The following is a 20,249-nucleotide window of genomic DNA, read 5'->3' as shown; positions in this document are numbered from 1 at the left end:
TGTGTATATATATATATATATATATATATATATAATTTCCATTTATTTGAATTATTCAGGTAATGTATCCATAGTGCCACCTAGTGAGCTTGGGCTCCTTAACTTAAATATTAATAGATGAGGATTGCAATTATGAATGAAAGATGATGATGATTATTATTAATAATACCCAAACTATTAATGATTATTTTTATCAGGTCCATCTTTACCATTTATTTTTGTAAGTCATTTTGTTATGTACTGCTTAACCTTTGCACAGCATTGCAGAATATGTTGGTGCTATATAAATCAAATATGAATTATTGTTATATTTATGCAACATGATATATGGCATATTAAAAGGTTATTGTCTGTGTCATATTGCATTGTAAAAATTGTAGGGATATTATCTCTACTAATAATGTTTTTAAAGAAAATATATGGTAGTTTGCATCAGGCTGTAGATGTGTTTTTCACTAGAAATGCAATTTCTTTTTCACTGTCATAATTATTTTATACTGAAATATAAGTGAAAAATCAATAAAGTCAGATTGCAGTGTACAGATGAACTTGCTGTCTCCAATATGTGTAGATGTGATGCCAGCCCACCACACAATGGAGTTTATTTACTAAAATTATATTTGGCAGGGAGTTTTGCAGGAGAATTGTTGTTTAAATGCTCTGACTTCACTATTCAATATAAAACTCCTGAACACATGACATATCACATTGTAACATGATTTATTCAACAAAAATAAAGCCAGACTGGAGAAGCCATCTGTGAAAAAACTAAGTACATCCTTACTGCTTCCATAGGGATTAAGAAGATCCTAAGTAGCAGACAGGTGCTGCTAATAAACGTTCTTGATTCATTGATCATCAGCAAGTGTGACCACCACTATGAAAGTGGAAGTTTTATCAGTTTGCTGGTCTGGAGCATTCAGGTGTGTGTTAACACAATGCCAAGGAGGAAATACATCCTTGGTATTGGACCATGAACTCCAATCCCAAAGCATTCTAGAGTCAAATGTGAGTCCATCAGTCCAACAGCTAAAACTTGGAAGAAACCCGGTCATGCAATAGGACAATAATCCCAAGCACACCAGCAAATCTACAACAGAATGGCTGGCTGAAAAAGAAAAGAATCAAGATGTTGTGATGGCCCAGTTTAAGTCCAGTCCTCAACCCAATTGAAATGCTGTGGCAGGACCTTAAGAGAGCTGTGCATAAATAAATGCCTGCAAATCTCAATTAACTGAAGGAACATTGTAAAGAAGATTGGGCCAAAACTCCTCAATACGAGAGATGGGTAAAGTCATACAGAAAACTATTGCTCCAAGTCATTGCCGCTAAAAGTGGTTCTACAAGCTATTGAATCATAAGGTGTATAGCTTCTCCATTTTGGCTTTATTTTTGTTGAATAAATCATGGTGTAATATATCATGTGGTTTCATCTGAGGTTCTACTTACCTAATTTCTAGACCTGCGAAGGAACAGTTACTTGTTATGTTCTGATATGTAGAACCATAGAATTCAGGTGTGGTGGGTGGAGGGTGTACTTTCTTTTTCACACAACTGTAGTACAGCTCAATGGGTGAGAGGGGGAATCCTACTGATTAAACAATACATTATGCAAGCACAATTAAACTCTTTCTGGATCAGAGGGGTTGAACATCAACAATGTATAATGAAGTCAAGGAACTGACACATTTCCTCAGATGTCATGGGTCATATTAGTGGTTTACAATTCCCAAGCGATAAAATAAAAGGACAACAATAAAAGAAATCTATGTAAAATAGGCTCTGATTAGCCTAAATATAGATGACTATAAAAAATATTTTTATAAATAAAAATTGCTGTTAAAAAAATTAATGTTCTATAGCACATGGAAAATACAAAGTATTTTTAATTAGTTATTTAAATTCTTATATTTGCACCACCTAACGGCTAAATTTGTAGCAACTGCAACTCACAGGAGCTAATTGCTAATGAAATATGTATATATAAAATCAAATACATCTATGTCACCATGGACATGTCTACAAACAATCATGCTGTGAATTAAAAACACTCAATGGACCTCTAGAATTATTATTATTGGGGGTATTTTTATTATGTTATGCCACTTTTTTTATTTGTATCCCTCTATTATAAGGGTTTCATTGGATATACAGTGCCCTACACCGATATGGACAACCTTGGTAAATATGAGCAAAGAAAAGTCTTTATTGTTCAACCCTTTGATCTTTTTCTTAAAAAATATATAACCTTTAAATCAAAACCTTTGTACTAGAGGATTGCGGGATTGGACACACATGTTGTAGGAGCGGGCGGGATCGGACACACATGTTGCGGGAGTGGGTGAGAGTGGAACACACATGTTGTGGGAGCAGGTCCCTAGCAAGTGGCTTGTCTTTATCCACAACACATAGGGCAAGAGGAGAAGCTTCCCTAGGAGCCATACAGCAAGGGGTGCTTATTAGCCACCTGGCCTCCAGATGCTAAATGCCTTAGTTACAACTCTGGCTGCGAGATATTTATTTGTTTTTCAGGATACTATGAGCTGAGAATAATTCATAACTAAGTTTTGTGCGACAAATATGGTTTGTAAAATCAAAGCAAACTACAGACCGTAAGGAAAACTACAATGTGGGTTAAAAAGAAACATTTGTTTTGGAGGGTGTTTTGGAACTTCAAGGTAAATTATCTTGATAATAGTTTTCCTAAATTGTATCATTCCAACAAACTGGACATGTGCTTTTTACCACCAGAATGTTCATTATTTAAATGGAATAGCGAAATATCCCTTTCTTCCCCAGTTTCCTTTTTCCTTCTATTCCTTCTCTCTACCTCTCCCTCTTCTATCTGTCCCTCTTGAAATTAACAAATGTCAATATGTTTCTGTGTAATGATGTTATTCAATTACTTTCTATAACTGGAAAATATGGATTATAAACAATTATATCACCGAATAGACCATAAAAACCCAGAATATAGAGTCATTGCAATTGGCACATAACATTACTGGCACCTGTGTATTTCCTTGACTGGCTGAACAGAGAATTGCTGACAAGTTAAGAATGAGTCAGCTATGAGCAGATTTTGTTCAAGGGAGAATGCAATGGATAAAAGCCAAATGTGAGCATGAATGGTGGGCAAAATCATAAAGAGATGAAAAAAGCCAAAATGTAGGTCAACTCAAGCTACAAAAAATGAAAATGTTGACCTAAGGACATTACTATTTGGTAGGCGTGGGAGCTGTAACTTTGATAAATCATTCAGTTCACTTTCTAGATAAAAGCTACTTTTTTTTTTTTGAAACAAGAAATGTATTTCAGGTGAAGGAAATGGCAATAAATTGAATACAAATGTATCTATAGTAATAAATTGATGTTAACTGATCCAGCAGTAGTAGCGCAGCTGCTCACACTGTGTGCACCATTTAGGCAGAGCTGTTAGCCCGTGACAAGCCTCAGCAGTCTCACGGGGGTCTCCCCCAGCCCTAAAAATCTAACCATTAACGCGACACAAATATCTTCAATCTACAAGGTTATACTGAAGTTTGCCTTGCTTTTCTCTGTAAACATTAACTACCTATAAACAACTAGTTAATCTGAGATGAATATAAGCATTTGAAATGGAGTAGGGACTTCTACTATGACACTAATATTGATACATTTGTATCAAGCAGTTAAATTTAATACCTTTTGAGCTGGTAATACATAGAAACATGGAATTCATACGAATGTTTCCCTACCTTCTCTGCCAACCATGTGAATTAAAATGTTTAATTAAAAATGCCCCCGAATTTGCAGCAGAACCGAATAGGCAGGGAACAAAACTCATTACCCAAAAATAAATGGGCTAAAACCGAAATCTATAGTGATGGAACCACCTCATCCTTTCTACCCCTAATGCCTCTAGCTATACAGCCCAGCACCCTGTTTGCATTTTCCAAAACTTTATTACGTTGGTACCTTTTAAACCTTTAGAAACATTTACTCGCAAGCCCACTGACAGAACAGTGCCCCCAATACACTGGGAAGTATATTAATTTATATTTATTAAACTGAATCTGCCACACTTGATCATTAGCAATAATAGTTTTAGAAAAACAGTGGGAACAACTTATAGCTTTAAAGGATATAGGGTCGCCTATTTTTACATTATATTTATTTTATATTAATTGCAAACCTCCACAGTAAAGCCCAGGTATAAGAGTCTTTTGTAATGATAAACAAGCATTCCTCTTTTCTCCCACAAAATATCAACTTAGCCAAGAAGCATTTCCTGGAGAAGAAGCTGTATCTCTCAGGAGCTTGAGGCAAGGTTGGTGTGAAACATGTGAAACCGCAGAGATAACCGCAGATAAATAATATTTAGAAAACTTGAGCTAGGTCCATTGTTGGTAATTGGATTGCTATACAGGTTGGACAGAGGCTAATATCAGAGTATAGGAGGCATGTTACAACATCCTTCTTGTCATTGCTCTGACTTTATATGCCCAGTAATTAAACCCATATTATTGAAATTAAAAAAAGAATCAACAATGGAGTGGAAAGCACTGTCCGCTTTAATGTTAATCATTATTATATCAACAATAATAATAAAGTTACGAATAGCTAATTAAAATATTCTGATGCTCTGTTTACTACATGGTTCAAAAAACTTATTAGATGCTGCCATCTAGTGGCAATTATCTATAGGTACATTTAAAGGGCATAGTAGCAAAATGTCAAGTTCAAAGAAGTACAGGTTTATCAACTGTTGCATACGGATACCACTTTATTCATATCTTTTGACATACAACAGGGCAGAGAAGAGGCAATGTTTAGCCTGGGTGGCTATCTATGTTTCCTAGTAGTAAAAAGCCAAAATGGAATCAACAATTTACTCATTCTCTATCTAGTCTTGTTCAAACAGATTTACCAACAGTAAATTCATATGAAACCAATAAAAAGCACCAAAAGGGTCCAAACATGTAGGTATGTTATTTTACACAATCTTAAATATTTTCATATCCTTTCCAGCACATAAAAGGCATGCTGAAGCTTTTGTGGCAGATAAAAGGATAAAACATATGTGCTGCAAACTAAAAATGCTTTAAAAATAGACATTAAGTTATTTTTCGAATTTGACAAAGTCCAAAGTGAGTGAACAGAAAATATTCTAAATCAAATTAATATTTGGTGTGACCACTAGACTTGTGTATTCGAATTTGTACGAATTGAACATTTAACAAAATTTGCTGATTTTGTAAATCTGTATGAAAACGAGGTCAGACCCCCACAAAATGGATGAAAATTAACCAAATTTTTATTTGAAATCCGTGGGGTCTTTCACTCCCACTCTCTGGATGTCTCCCTCTCTTCTCTGCTGACCACTCCTGCAGCACCATTTCTGTGTCTTGCATCTTCTTCTCTTTTCTCTCTTCTTCTCTCTTTCTTTGTCCGCATTTCCGCAGGCATGACCTGCCGGCGAACTTCACCCAAAATGGCGGAGCTTCCGGTGATGTCCTATCCCTTGCTTGGAGGGTCAGGGTAGAGGACATCACCGGAAGCTCTGGTGACATACTCTCCACCATTGGAAGCTCCACCATTTTGATGGAAGTTTGCCGGTAGGTTATGTCCACAGAGAGGCAGAGATGAGAGGGTGAACAAAAATGAGGATGTAAAAGAGTGAGTTAGAGTGTGAGAGCTTGAGTGAGAATAAATGTGCCCATCGGACAACACATTTTGTCTCTGAATCGAAAAATGAAAATTAAGCTAAAATGCCCCCCCCCCCCGATTTTCATCCGAAACAAACAGCAAGAAATGGACTTCGTTGTCCAAAAACAAATGGGCCAAAAACAAACCGAAAAATTTATCCAAATCATTTTTGGCCCATTTGCACGTCTTGTGACCAAAACAGGATCAATCCTGCAAGTCAGTGATTTTGTAGGCATGTAGTAAGGTGCATGATAAAACAATTATACCAAACAGGTGCTAACGATCACCAATTTAATATGTAGGCTGCAACACAATTATTAAGTGAACAGAAGCAGGTTGAAACAATAATTAACTGAACAGAAACAGTTGTGTATATTGTGAATAAAACTGTGTGCGGAACATCCAAACACTAACAAGGTGAGATTGCTGAAGACATTTTAATGTCAAAAGCCATACACTATGGTAGGCCTGAGTCCAGCAACAACACACAAGCTGTCAGCAATCTCACCTGGAACTGCATCAGCAAGGTCTCTCTCAGGCAGAGATTTCAAGACAGAGGTTTCCATTGTGTTTACTTCCGTAAAGTCATAACTCCGACGTGGAAACAAGGCCAAGTGTCAGGACCCCGACAAGGGAGTCATAGAGGAGCCCAGATGCAGGGGATACCACAGACTCTGTCTGTACCACGTGACGCATGATATTGGATGGGAAGGTACAGACAAAGAGAAAACACACAGGATAGATCGGCTGGATAGGCAGGAAAAGGACCTGGGAGGACAGGTAAATGCAAACAGGACTGGTTTACACAGAGGAGACAATGCACAGACAAAGGCAGGAGTCTCACGGCAGGGTACAGACTTCAGATAGAAACCTTGGTACAGATAGGATACAGATTTTGGACATGGGTCTTGGAACAGATAGGATATGGCTCTTGAATTGGATAGGGTACGGATCTTGAAGCAGATAGGGTACAGATTTCAGACACAAATCGTGTAACAGATCCCTTACAAAAAATTACTGCAGTTTTTCTGAAGTAATACTGCAGTTTTTTGGACATAGTAAAAGTGCAGTATTGCAGTTTTTTCATGTCCAAAAAACTGCAGTATTACTTCAGAAAAACTGCAGTAATTTTTTCGTAAGGGATAGGGCACAGATTTCAGAACAGACCGGGAACATGGCACAGGCAGATACTTATCCATGATGGAATACCATCGGGGGGCATCTGATTGGAAATAGAAAGTAGAAATAAATCGAAAGGGGATGAGAGATAATGAGAAGGGGGATCAAAGAGAAAAGTGAGAGATAAAGAGAAATGGAAGATATAAAGAGAAGTGGGAGAGAATAAGACAAAAAGGAGTGCTAAGAATGGGAAGGATTAAACAGAAGGGGAAAGAAAAAGGGGAGAGGTAGCGGAAAAAATGCAAAGACAAAAGGAAAGAAGATAATCAGAAAGAGGAGAGAAATGGTAAGATAAAAAGAGGAGAGGAGAGAAGCAGAAAGGAGAGAAACGTGAGATAAAAAGAGGAGAGATAAAGAGAGAGGCTGGAGGTAAAGACAACATAGAGCGAAAAAAGAGGAGCGATAAAGAGAAATATGGGTGAGAGGGAAAAGGAAGGTTCAAAGTGAAGATGGAAGATGAAGAGAAAGGGGAGATATAAAGGAGGTAATACAAAAGGGCAGACCCGGGCAAACCTACAATGTTTTGGTGATGTCCTCTCCATGATTGGTGGATTGGGGTGGGGACATCACTGCAAGCAACACTACTTTGTTGTAATTTCCTGCTAGGTTATGTCAGTGGAGATTCTGACGAAGATAGAAGATTGAAGATAGAAGAGAGAAGCTAACAAACCATTTCGTTTGTTAGCTTATGTTGCTTTTTATTTTTGCAGGGCTCATCCATTCTAACAACTGTCCGTAAATACAGTAATAGAGAACACTTATTATCCAGGTATAGAATAAGTATGACCCACACTGAAAACTATTACCCAAAATGGTTATTGGCTAATACCTTATATTTGCAGCTCATAAAATGTACAGAAATATAGTGGAATAAACTACCAACTCATATTGCTTAATTATATTGTGTAGATAAGAGACTTGTGCATTCATGATGGAATAAAAAGGCGAACTCTTAATAATCTTCAAGGAGATGAACCGAAACAATTGTAAAAAACATACAAAAAAAAAAAACACAACAAAATACTTTGAGGAATTAAGATTTTGTAATTTGTATAGAAATCATGGGTATTTTTACTAGGAAAATATTGTTTATTTAACTATGTAATCTACAGGGGAGGGCTGGCAGCCTAAGGCCTGGGGGGCAAGTCAAGTGAAGTGGCTCCACCCCCCCACACACTCACCTTTCACCCCTCACGCTGCTCCCATCACTATGTGGCCATCAGACTGCTGGAAAACTTATCTAAACGGCCGCTGGGTGCTGATGCCACCGGCCGGAGCTACTTTAATCCTTTTTTTTATTTATTTAATATGCCGGATCGGCTTGCCATATTAAAAATAAAGAAATAAAGTATTAAAGTAGCGCCGGCCGGCAGCATCAGCACCCAGCGGCCGTTTAGATAAGTTTCCCAGCGGTCTGATGGCCGCATAGTGATGGGAGCAGCGTGAGGGGTGAAAGGTGAGTGCGAGGGGGCGGAGCTTTCACCCCTCACGCTGCTCCCATCACCTGGCGGCCATCGCATACGGCTGCTGGGTGCTGATGCCGCCGGCCGGCGCTGCTTTAATACTATTTTTTTTTCATTTAATAGCCGATCTGGCTTGCCATATTACATTTTTAAAAAAAGTATTAAAGTAGCGTCGGCCGGCGGCATCAGCACCCAGCGGCCGTTTAGATTAGATTTCGGGCGCCCCTGGTAATCTACATTATTATTTATAGTTTTATATAGTGGTATCATATTCTGTAGCACTGCACAATGGGTAGACAGGACATAACAAGTAGCATATAACATAACAATTTGATTACAGAAGCCACAAGTGAGCAGGGCCCTGCTCAGACACAGTTACAGCATGGGTTCATTGGTATCCTGAAGTATAAATGTAAGGAATTGGAAGCAGGGTAGTTCATCCAATCTGGAGCCCCTCTGGTGGGTTCCAGGGCTTTGGGTCAGTTGAGCAGATCTGATGATCTTCCCAACATATGTATATATCCAATTGCATAGCATCCAAAAAAAAACTATGCATCATACAATGATACTGACATTGGGGGCTACTGCTTTCTGGGGAAGATCCATAGGGAAAAAAGACCTGCTATGCAATATAGATGATTCTTGAAGAAGAACAAGAAGTGGGACAAGATAATCACTCTGGAAAAGACTAGGACTATTAGTAGAGAGGCTGAGGACATTGTGTGAGAAGAGCGGAGAGGGACTGTGAGGGGAAAGGACATGACGATGGAATGATTTGCATATATTGTGTGTATAATGAAATATCATAACAAGGGGTGTCAGAAAATACATTAATATGTTAATACAACTAGAAATCATAAGATGGGAGAATACATTTATAATTTGAGAAAGTAATACTCTTCTGAGACTATTTGGTTATTTGAACATGTAACAATCTGAAATGGATAAGCCTATCATCTATCAGCCTTTCTCTAAAATAGTTGGGGACAATTAAAATTTGATATACACTTTTTATGTGTTTTAGCAGAACAAGTACATACTAAGCCTTCAATAATAAGTACAAATAAATATAGTCCAATAAATAAATACATTCATATAAAATAACATGAACAATAAATATATGCCACGCATAACATTACATTTAGAGGACCTGCAAATGTCAATAAATTCTTTATAGGTAAAGGAGAGCAGTTCAAATCTGCCGAGTGTAAAATTTTCCTTCCAAATGCCTGCAAGAAATGACACAACTATACACGAGATAGTAAATAATTGTAACAATATTGTTTTCTGCGCGCATTATTGTTTAGAATAATGTTTGTTTTAATGATAGCAATTGTCTGTTTTATTGAGCAACCATTTGAAGGCTAATAAAAATGCTGGAGGAAGAAGCAGTATTACAAATCCTGAATTTCTAAAGTCAAACCGCTTACAGCAAGATCTAAAACAGCATGTGTGAACCACGGGAAACAAACCCTATTGATTGCTTTGTACTGTTAAGTCATTTAGTTGATCAGACTAAAGCATGAGATATAACGTATCTGAAGTTAACTGATTACAGATGTGCAGGGATGTGAATAAAACATGTGAATGGTTTCCATACTCGCAGAACAGGTTCCAAGGGTGGTTAATATTAAATGTTATTTAAAGAGCTCTAGCAGATTATGAAGCGCAATAACAATGAGAGGAAAATGCAAATTTAAGAATAACATCAACAATATACAGAATTAACAATAATAGGACAAATACAAGACATACTGGTGAAGAAGAGCTCACAATCTATTAGGTTTGTAGCTATAAAAAGAGATGAGCACATTTTGTGTAATTTGAGTCAATTTTTATTTGAGCCTATAAATGTATAATTTAGTTAAATAAACTCTCAGCAACATGAATCTGGGTTCAGAAAGACATGTTTGATTTCTTTGGACTCAGTGGCAGTGTTTCAGATATTTGGGTATCTGTTTTCAGTAAACGTTTGGTAACTTGAATATTAAATTCCCATTGGTGCAATTATGCTGGATATATTGAAATCATTCACAAGTCGACTAATCACTTCTGTAATTATTTATTGAGGATGTGATATTATGTGTGTAATTACATACGCCACGTCACTTCCATTTAGAGGCAAACAGAATGCATACAATAGGATAGAGGGTCCTGTGCATTTTGTGTACCACCACTGATGCAAACAGAAAACAAAAAACATTATTGGGTCATCATTCCGTCACTCGTAAAGCGTGTGGATCTAATATGCTTGCTCATGGGCTTAAGGGCCCTTGTGGATCACTTTACATTGTACAGCCCTCCAGAGCATTCAATCATCATTAGAGTTTAGACATCAAAGTTGTAAGGGTCATGATGCAGCAAATTCAAAGCACTCTACAGCGCTGGGGGTTTAGATATGGTGGTTAAATGCACACACCACAAACAGGGAACAATATGACATTAAGCATTTTTGTACCAACTCAAGGAATGGTCCAATATTGTTTGCTAGGGTAAAAAAAAAAAAAAAAAAACTTTTCAAACATTAAACCAGAATCACTTTTTATATATTACCATCAAAACCTTTTACCTTTGATTAACTCAAGTCCCATAGCTTTGTGGTATATCTGTGGAAATTTGGTGAATCCAAAGTTTACTACATCGAGAAGACCACTTAAAAAAAATGTTACCGCTATAGTGTCCATTTTGTCCACATAGGTATGATAGTAAGGGAAAGATCTAGTTCTGTATTTCCACTTTATCAATAGAAAATGAATGTTTTGGATTGATAAAGTAGACAAGCTAGGCACGCCAGCCATGGTCCTTAACAAGCACCTAGGTAAAAAATTTCAGGACTACCGTCACCGTACTCTAGGTTAAAGATAATTAAACCTATTTCAGATAGCATAAAGAAGCAGGTATTACTAAACCCTGGCTGTATTAATATAGCTTTTTCTGCTATTTACATAATGGCAAAGAAGTATCATTTCAGTTTTTTTATGCCCGCTCTGATTATCTATGAGCAAGCATAAAAAAAGCCATAATACAAATATATAAAGTACTGCAGATTTCATGTCATAAGTACCATTTGGATTACACCGTATTTAACTATGAGCATGCAAACAATATAATAAGATTAAAAGAACATCTAAGTTAGAACTTTGAATGTTTTTGATACAATTTTAATTTCTTATTTCATCCTTATTTACCATTCTTGGTGCTGTGTTTACCAACACCCTCTGTGTAAAGCATAATTTATGAATACCATTAATTCCCAAATCATAGAAGCATGGAAGACTGTGCATGCATGATATGGCATTGGTTACAGTAATAACCTAGTGTCATATTTATGATGCTGGTTTTTGGATTAGGTTCCAATGCAATGCCTCATTGATGGAAATACAAAAAGCAGCTGTTCCCCTTTAAACCACTTGAAGCACTCAGGACTGCTCGGAGGTGTTCGTTTGTACTGACACATTCGAGCTCCAGCTTTTGTTCCACTGTTATTTCCGAGGTGATGCTTCCAGACTCCTTTTCTGCACCTCAGCTAAAATCTGTGCATAAGAGCTTTCATATAACAGAAGAAATAGCATTTTCGTAGCCAGAATATGGAACTATTTAGCAACCTTGTATAAAATGGCAGTTGCGTAAGAATACACTGCCATTTATTAACATAATGATAAATATTAAAATGCCTTTATGTAATCCAATCTGTGCGTTTAATTATACAAATTTGTGTCAGGAAGTGAATGAAGACTCATAAGGGCCAAGATTGTAAGGAATCATTTCCTTACAGATCTTAAATTATGAAGTCCAGCTGCTGATATGCAGAGAATATAAAACTAAATTAATGAGTGTGTTCTGGCAGAAGTGAATTTTAAGTCGATATCATAATTCTATCATTGGTGTCCCTTTTTGTGAATTGTTCAGCATAAACATACAGTACCGATAGCTCTTCTATAATTTGTACTAAATTAAAATTACATAACATAGATTTAGTATTTAGTGTTTGGAGACAGGAGTTTGAGTTTGAGTCTGTGCTGACTATCTATGAAAATGACCAATCAATGTCTGCTTTTGTGTCACACAACCTTTAAGCATTTGCTGAAAAATTCCCCAAATGAAGGAAAATATAAGGAACTAAGTGGTTCAATAGTACTAGGAATGATGTCTCCACTGCTACATTTAGTTACAGCACACTAAAAGAATACATATATTCCCGGGTTGCCAATTTAGTGTAACCTTATTGAAACTCAGCATCAACATCTGTTTTTTGAATGAGGTGAGTGCAGTACTTTACATCTATTTCACCTCAAAATAAATTGGATTGTTAAACATTGCTGACCATTGATCAAGTAGCCCATAGAAACATCAAACATATTGCTGCTCTGAAAAAATAAATACATAAAACATACCTTACAATGCATTTGACGTACCAATAACACTACTAGCCGTCTTCATTAAACATAATATTTAACCTAACATATTTAAATTATTATCTGCTGTAATATTTCTGATCCACTTCCTAACCTAAGCCTGACTTAGTTAACGTCCCTCCCCAACTGCCATCTCTTCATGGTCATGGTGCCAGGTACTGCATAATATGCTGGATCGGCAGAGTCTTTCCTCTTAGCTGGCCGATTGAGCAGCGGCATATTAAATATAGAGTTTAACATCAGTGCACAGTACACTGTATATTGATTGAGCTTGAACTCAGAAAACCTTTGCAATCAACTAATGACTGGTGCATTTGAAGGTCTTCTCCAAAAACATCCAGTAGACAGTAAAGTAGAATGCAGCAGCTTGTGTTAGCAGAACACTATTAGTAAAAAAAAAAAGATGCCTGTAAAGTTTAGGGCTTTTGCATGTAGGACTATCCCTAAAGCAAACAAAATGATGGTGTCATTAAAGTAGGGCAAAAGGGGATGCCGCCTGGGGCCCAAGATTACCTCCAGCTTTTGGCATTTGGAGGTGGAGGTCTGTGCAACCACCAGCACAAACCTCTCCGCTAACGCTTCCTAGAGCTGCACGCCAATTGTGTAGAACCCCAGCATATGACATTGTATCCCGGAACCCACAACACACCACACGGAAGGAATTGTTAGTGAAGAGGTTTGTTCCAGTGACTGCACAGACCTCCGCCTCCCTCACAACACCAAGCAAGGAGGGGCTCTTTGAATCAGATATGATCTGACTTAGGGGTCCTCTAGGGAAAGCCCACCCAGAGCCACATTATATTTAAAGTTCGACCTGGGCAGTACTACCAAAATGTACATACCAAGATAAATAGACATATGTGACAGATCTCTATGTGCTTCCATCTATAACACCTTGAGAGCAGAGTCTTGTGAACAAAACTGTAATCACTAGTTAGATGATAACAAACCAGTAGTATGCCGAGGTGTCAGTATATTATTATTACTACTATCTTTTATTTATATAGAGCCAACAATTTACTCAGCGCTTAATACAATACATATATTCAAGGGGTATGACAAGATGAGAATTGACAGACTAAGAGAAACCGATACATTAGGTAAAGAGGGCCCTGCTCGCAAGCTTACAATCATGGTAGGCTGCATAAGGCCCCCTTAAAGTACATTGGTGGGAAAAGACAGTGTAATGTTTCTATTTGGCAAAGAAACCCGAGACCATCAATTATGTATTTCTTAATATAAATGTAATTATCCTTTTTTATCATTTTTATATGAGAACAGGACCAGGAAAGTAGAAAGGCAAAATGACACAGACTGTGAACACAATCAGTTTTCAAAAGCAACCTAAACAACAGTTACATATTCATGCAAAACATAAAATGTTTTCCGACTGAGTTCAATAAAAATAGAAATTCGGTATGGTGGAATATTATATCTTCTTTCATAGATGTACATGTAAAATACAATAGTGCGTTCTTTGTGTAACATGCACAAAATGGCAGCTTAAGTGACTCCAATGGTACATGTTTGTTCTTTTTTACTACCATTTCTATTGAACAAATGAATCCCTGGATTCACAGTTATCTGTGTAAAAAGCAATGATATAAAGAAATACATTGTTTTCAACATGTTCCACTTTATATAAATGCTCACACAGAGACGTGCATATAAAAAAAACTACATAATGCACAAAATCAACATCCATACATTTATGGAAATTACCTATTGACTCACAGCTGGGAATTTCATGGCGGTATTGACATAATCTTAAAGGGAATGGTTGATTTTACAAATGTAATTTTTCTGCAGTATGGCACGACCAACCATTCACACAGCATTTGCTTAAGGAGCCTGGTTAAAGATGTAGCTAGAAGCAGTGCTTTATCATGCCTTTTTATGTTCCATTGTTGCAGGCTAGCTTTGGCTTGGCCTAGCTCGTCTAGTGTGAATAATTGAGAACTAGAGCCAGTTTGGCTCAATCTTCTCTTCGCTTTTGGTATGTTGGCTGCAGGAAGGTCTAGCTTGACTCATTCTATGTATCTCATGTCCCTGTCTCTCTCTATGTATGTATGTATAAAGACATGGTTGGATGAGTTTGGTATGGATGAACTTGGCTGGTCCACACCGAGCCCTGACCTCAACCCCACCGAATACCTTTGGCATAAAATGGAACAGATAGTGAGCCAAGCCTTCCTGTCCAACCACAGTGTCTGACCTCAATGCTCTACTGGATGAATGGGCAAAAATTCCCACAGAAACTCTCCAAAATCTTGTGAAAAAGTTTTCCAGAAGAGTGGAGGCTGTTATAGCTGCAAAGGGGGGACTATATATTTAGAATGCAAAGTCCCCGTTGGTGTTATGGTCAGGTTTCCCAATACTTTTGTCCATATGGTATATATTGAATTAATTCACTACAAAGGAACACGGTGTAAAACTCTTGAAAGAGGAATAGTAATTAAAAAACTTTATTTTGAAAATATTTTTACAATTTTGCAGCCTTTCCATAAATATTATAATTTTCTTTTGTATAAAGAAGAAGATGATCGCACAACCACAAACAAAGATATGTTTTGACTATGGGTTCATAAACTTTCATGAGATTTATTTTTCATTGGGAAAACTGTCGATTCCTCCTTTCTGCCATTATAAAAAGCTATGATTTTTTTCACACAGAAATCTGGAATTTCAAAAGATCTGTGTACAAGTTGCAAAATTATATGGACAATAAACTATTTTTCATCTATGATGATAAGAGACAGAGCATGATTATTTAACTGTTATAAACAATTTGGCAGTTATGGGATGGAGTGTTGTTTTTATTTCAATATTTTAGTTAAAAGAAAGTTGTAAGGAATGATAATCTGTGCAACAGTGATTTGAAACAGGGTAGAAAAGGGGGAAAGGTAGATAGTGAGAATGAGTGAGAGAATGAATGAATGTGTGGATGAATTGTCTGAATAAGGGAGATAATTAATGAGTTTGAGAATGCATTAATTAATGTGTAAATTTGTGTGAATGAGAGACAGAGTAAACGATTGTGTGAATTATGTGAATGAAAGTGTGAATTAGTGAGTGACTGTTAAAGTGTTTGTGTGTATGATAGATGTATAATTGATGTAGAGCAGGATGTTTGAGACTTGGGGACCAAGATGACACAGGCAGGGTGTTTATGGGACAAAGATGGCACAGGCCGGGCTGTTTGGGGACAAAGTTGACTCATGCTGGGCTGTTTGGGGACAAAGATGGTAAATCCTATGTGTGTAATCTGGGTGCTGGTCAGGTTCTATGTGGGCATTGTGGACGCCAGAGCTGGCTTTGGGTTGTGCAGCCTGTGATCTATGCCTGTAGTTTTATCTCTTGCTATGTTTCCATACATTGTTATTGTATACCTGCAAATACGGGATTTGGATGTCTGATTCTATTCCTCTAGTGCTGAGTTCACATGTGAACAATAATAACAATATATATAGATATAGATATATATATATATATATATATATATAGATATATATATATATCTATATCTATATATATATATATCTATATCTCTCTCTCTCTATATATATATATATATATATATATATATATATCTATATATATATATAAATTGCTAACAGCAATCACACTCCTATCATGCCAAGTCAGCTAGTACATGCTGGAATCTGGGTATGCCTGGGATCTGGGCATGATAGGAGTGTGATTGCTGTTAACAATCATATATATATTTATGTATATATATTAATATTGTTATTGAATTTTTTTGTCCTATTTTGCTGTGTTACTTACTTTAAATAAAAGTGTGAGATTTTTTTTATGGTGGGGGTCATATTTGGTTTCGGACAGGTAAACGCTGGATTTTCGGTTTCAGTCCAGAATTTTCGTTTCGGTGCATCCCTAAGCCAGACAATAAAGTGGTAGGCCTACACCACATCAATGTTTGGGTTAGTATATAGTGATAGGAGTTATGCTGCACTATTATCAGTGTCTGGCTCAATGTATAGAGATAGGGATTACGCTGTACCACCGTCAATGTCTGCCTCAGTATATAGTGTTAGGTGTTATGCTGTACCCCCGTCAATGTCGGCCTCAGTATATAGTGATAGGTGTTATGCTGTACCCCCATCAATGTCTGCCTCAGTATATATAGCGATAGGTGTAATGCTGTACCACCGTCAATGTCTGCCTCAGTATATAATGGTAACAGTAATGCTGTACCACCTTCAATGTCTGCGCCAGTATATAACGATAGAAGCTATGCAGTTTTAAAGTGTGGGGGGGGGGGTGCCACATACAGGATCCGCCCCAGGTGCCAAATACTCTAGGTACGCCCCTGGCGCTAAGTATGGTAAATTATACGGCTGCTCATTTAGTTTCCCAGTGGCCGTTCCCTCCCTGCACAGAAGTTTGGTCCAGTAAATGTGTGTGCTCCATGCATTCTCCTCTTGTATCCAGGTCCAGGATTGAACCATGCTGCAACCTGTCTGGACAATTTTCATGTTATCCTGTTGAACTGGTTAGAATGCAAGACGATGAGAAGGCAGAGATCCAAGAATGTTTAAAGGAGAACTCCCATCAAAATGGAACTAGTATTGTTTTAAAAATTAGTTTTCAAAAATATTGTTTTCAGTTCCAGTTTGTAGACAATACAGTCAGCTGCATAGTTGCCAAGTGTATTTGTTTTAGCTATTAGATAAACACTCAGCCAGAATCACTGACTAAACGACTATACAAGAGGAAATTAAGCAGGACTTATTACCATTGCCCAGGGGCATCACTAGAGGGGGCTACTGGACTCTATTACGGGATATATGAGAGATCATATATCTCCCTTTAACTGACCCCAAACTATTGCAGAGCTCCAGGATATAACTCCATATCTCGGCGCCCATGTCTTGCACAGCAACCACTCCCAAAGCAGACTCCACTGCGATCAAATCTGCAATAGGCTCTAGCCCCAGATTCTTTGGAGACCTAGCAATGCCTCTGCTATTGCCAAAAGGAAACATCTCAGCGTAGTGTCACATGCATACACACCTTCCTGGATCCTGGGGGGAAAGTGGGTGTGATCTAAAGGGGGCGGAGCCACAAACTATGTGACCCTGCAGCATTGAGCTCTAGGGCACCAATGACAGGTACTGGGTAGCTTGGAGCTCATTTACAAGTGATTAGACATTAAAGAAAAGCATGTAATCCATAACTCCAGGCTTTCAAAAAGACATAGCAGTTATCACTCACTAATGAGTAGTTTGTCATCATTGGCCTTTCCAGTGTTAATTTGGCATTATCGATGGTAGATCCACACTGTAAAAGCTTTGGTAAAGAACACCATTTCCTGTGCTGTAGCTTTTACAAACACGCCATAGAGGTCTATCAGATCCGAATTCTCAGTTTCTTACATTGGGAATAGCGCAGTTTATACCCTTATATATTAGTAACCAAAAACGACAAAAATGCAAATGAATGGCATTAAAAGGTCTTTCCAGCTATTCTTTGCTGGAATATTAGTGACGCATAAAAGGCAGCCAATTTTTTTGTTTTGCAGGAGCAAGCAGGTTAAATCTGACTTCCCTCCTTTCCATTTTAGGATTTTATTCACAGTGCAATGAATTCGAAACATCAGCTTTATTCCCCATTTCTTGTAGGCTAGCTAAGCATGTGTATAATGTAAGCAGAGGATGAAGCGAACATGTTAAATATCCTATTTCAAAGATATCTTGTAGTATTAAGACAGCCCTTTGAAAGGATTTAATGCATTTTTGAAATAGCCAGTGACATTCTCATCAGACACAGTTGTGTAAATGTACTTGACATAGTTCAAACAGATAATGCATTGATACAAATTCTAATGACACTACAATCTTTAAAATTAAGATTACCTACGGGGAACAAAATGTAAAAACGGAAGTCATAACATTCATCTGAGGTTGTCGCTGTAAACACATCCGCACACACAGAGCACACATGATCAGGCATGTCACCCATGTATGCGTGTTTAAAACATTTGCAATTTATTTGTGTTAAAAAAAAAAAAAAAAAGTATACACATGACATAGAATGTAATAAAAACATAAGCCCATTAACAGTTTTGATCTGCCTACTGGTGTAGAATTAATTTTTGAAAAATTCAATAACATGTAGGGAAAAGTGCATACAGTTACTGAACAACCACTCCACAAAAATATTAAAAAAAAAAAAATTCCTGGAACTGGCGTTCAAAACTTCAAAGATGGTCAAGCTCAATCAGTGCAGTAGCTTGAACAGGACTCGAGGGATGTCACACGCCATTGCCCCCTTTATCTATCATCTCGATATTAAATATTTTTTAATTAACACAGCATTGATAAGTCTGGGGAACATTTTCTGTAATAATGTTTAAAGTACCATGAGGATTTATAGATGATCTAGACTGCTCAAGTATAAATTATTTTGACAGTACAGACACCTTACTGGCTTATGAAGTCTTCATATACTCATGCTGTCTAGACTGCAATGTTTCAGTAATTATGAGCATCCATTTACTACGCGAGGACTCTATATCTATACTATTTAATTTCACCTTTAGAAAAAAACAAAACCTGAGTTACAACACATGCATTTATATTATACGTATGGATATAACAGGAATTTTATTGTCACCTGTCTTACTATTAACAGACTGAACAGTCTAAACGTGTAATTATTTTATAGACTTCTGGGCAAAGTGCTGCGTGCAATTTTGACCACAACCTGTACTTCAAATTTTACTGATTTACAGATGCAATAAAAGGGACAGTATAAACAAATAAACTAAAAAGTTGAATATGAAAACTGTGTGTGTGAGAAACTATATCTTTGTTTTCACCTTTTCTCAGCATTGCCATTGCATCCCTGTATGCCAAATTTCATTTTAAATTATTTCACAAAATAATCAGGGCAGGAGAAAATTGTCCAATCACAGAGATCAATATAAAATAGCACAAAATGTTATGAGCCAGAACTAAATATCTAGGAGCCTTGACTAGGTGGTTGCTGGGGTTCGTCAAGCCCTAGGATAACTATGAGGTGATTGGCTTATAGAAGACAATAGATGGATAGAAACATATCAGATGTATTTTAATATCACACGGATATTCTAGTTTTTATAGCCCTTACACAAAATGAAGCCTCTAGATGCTGATAATTGTAGTGATCTAAAACAGTTGCAGGAAGGAGTATGTGAACCCCTTGGAATTACCTAGTTAGGGTTGGACAGAAAGCAGCAGTGCTGATCTGTCTCTATTTAGAGAGACTTTGTCTTACCATGGACTGATGAACATCAAGGCTTTTAGAGGTAGTTTTGTAACCCACTATTTTCAGCTTTATGCAAGCCAACAATTTCTAACCTTAGTCTTCAGAGATTTCTCTTCTTTGAGGCATGGTTCACATCAGGCAATGATTCTTGTGAATAGCAAACTCCAAAATTGTGTTTACCTCCAGCCTAGGGCTTTGCATACTTAGTGTGTTCATTATTGTGAACCAAAATTGT

The sequence above is a fragment of the Spea bombifrons genome, chromosome 7, assembly GCF_027358695.1.
Source record: "Spea bombifrons isolate aSpeBom1 chromosome 7, aSpeBom1.2.pri, whole genome shotgun sequence".
NCBI classification, from domain to species: domain Eukaryota; kingdom Metazoa; phylum Chordata; class Amphibia; order Anura; family Pelobatidae; genus Spea; species Spea bombifrons.
Note: the sequence above shows the minus strand (reverse complement) of the source record.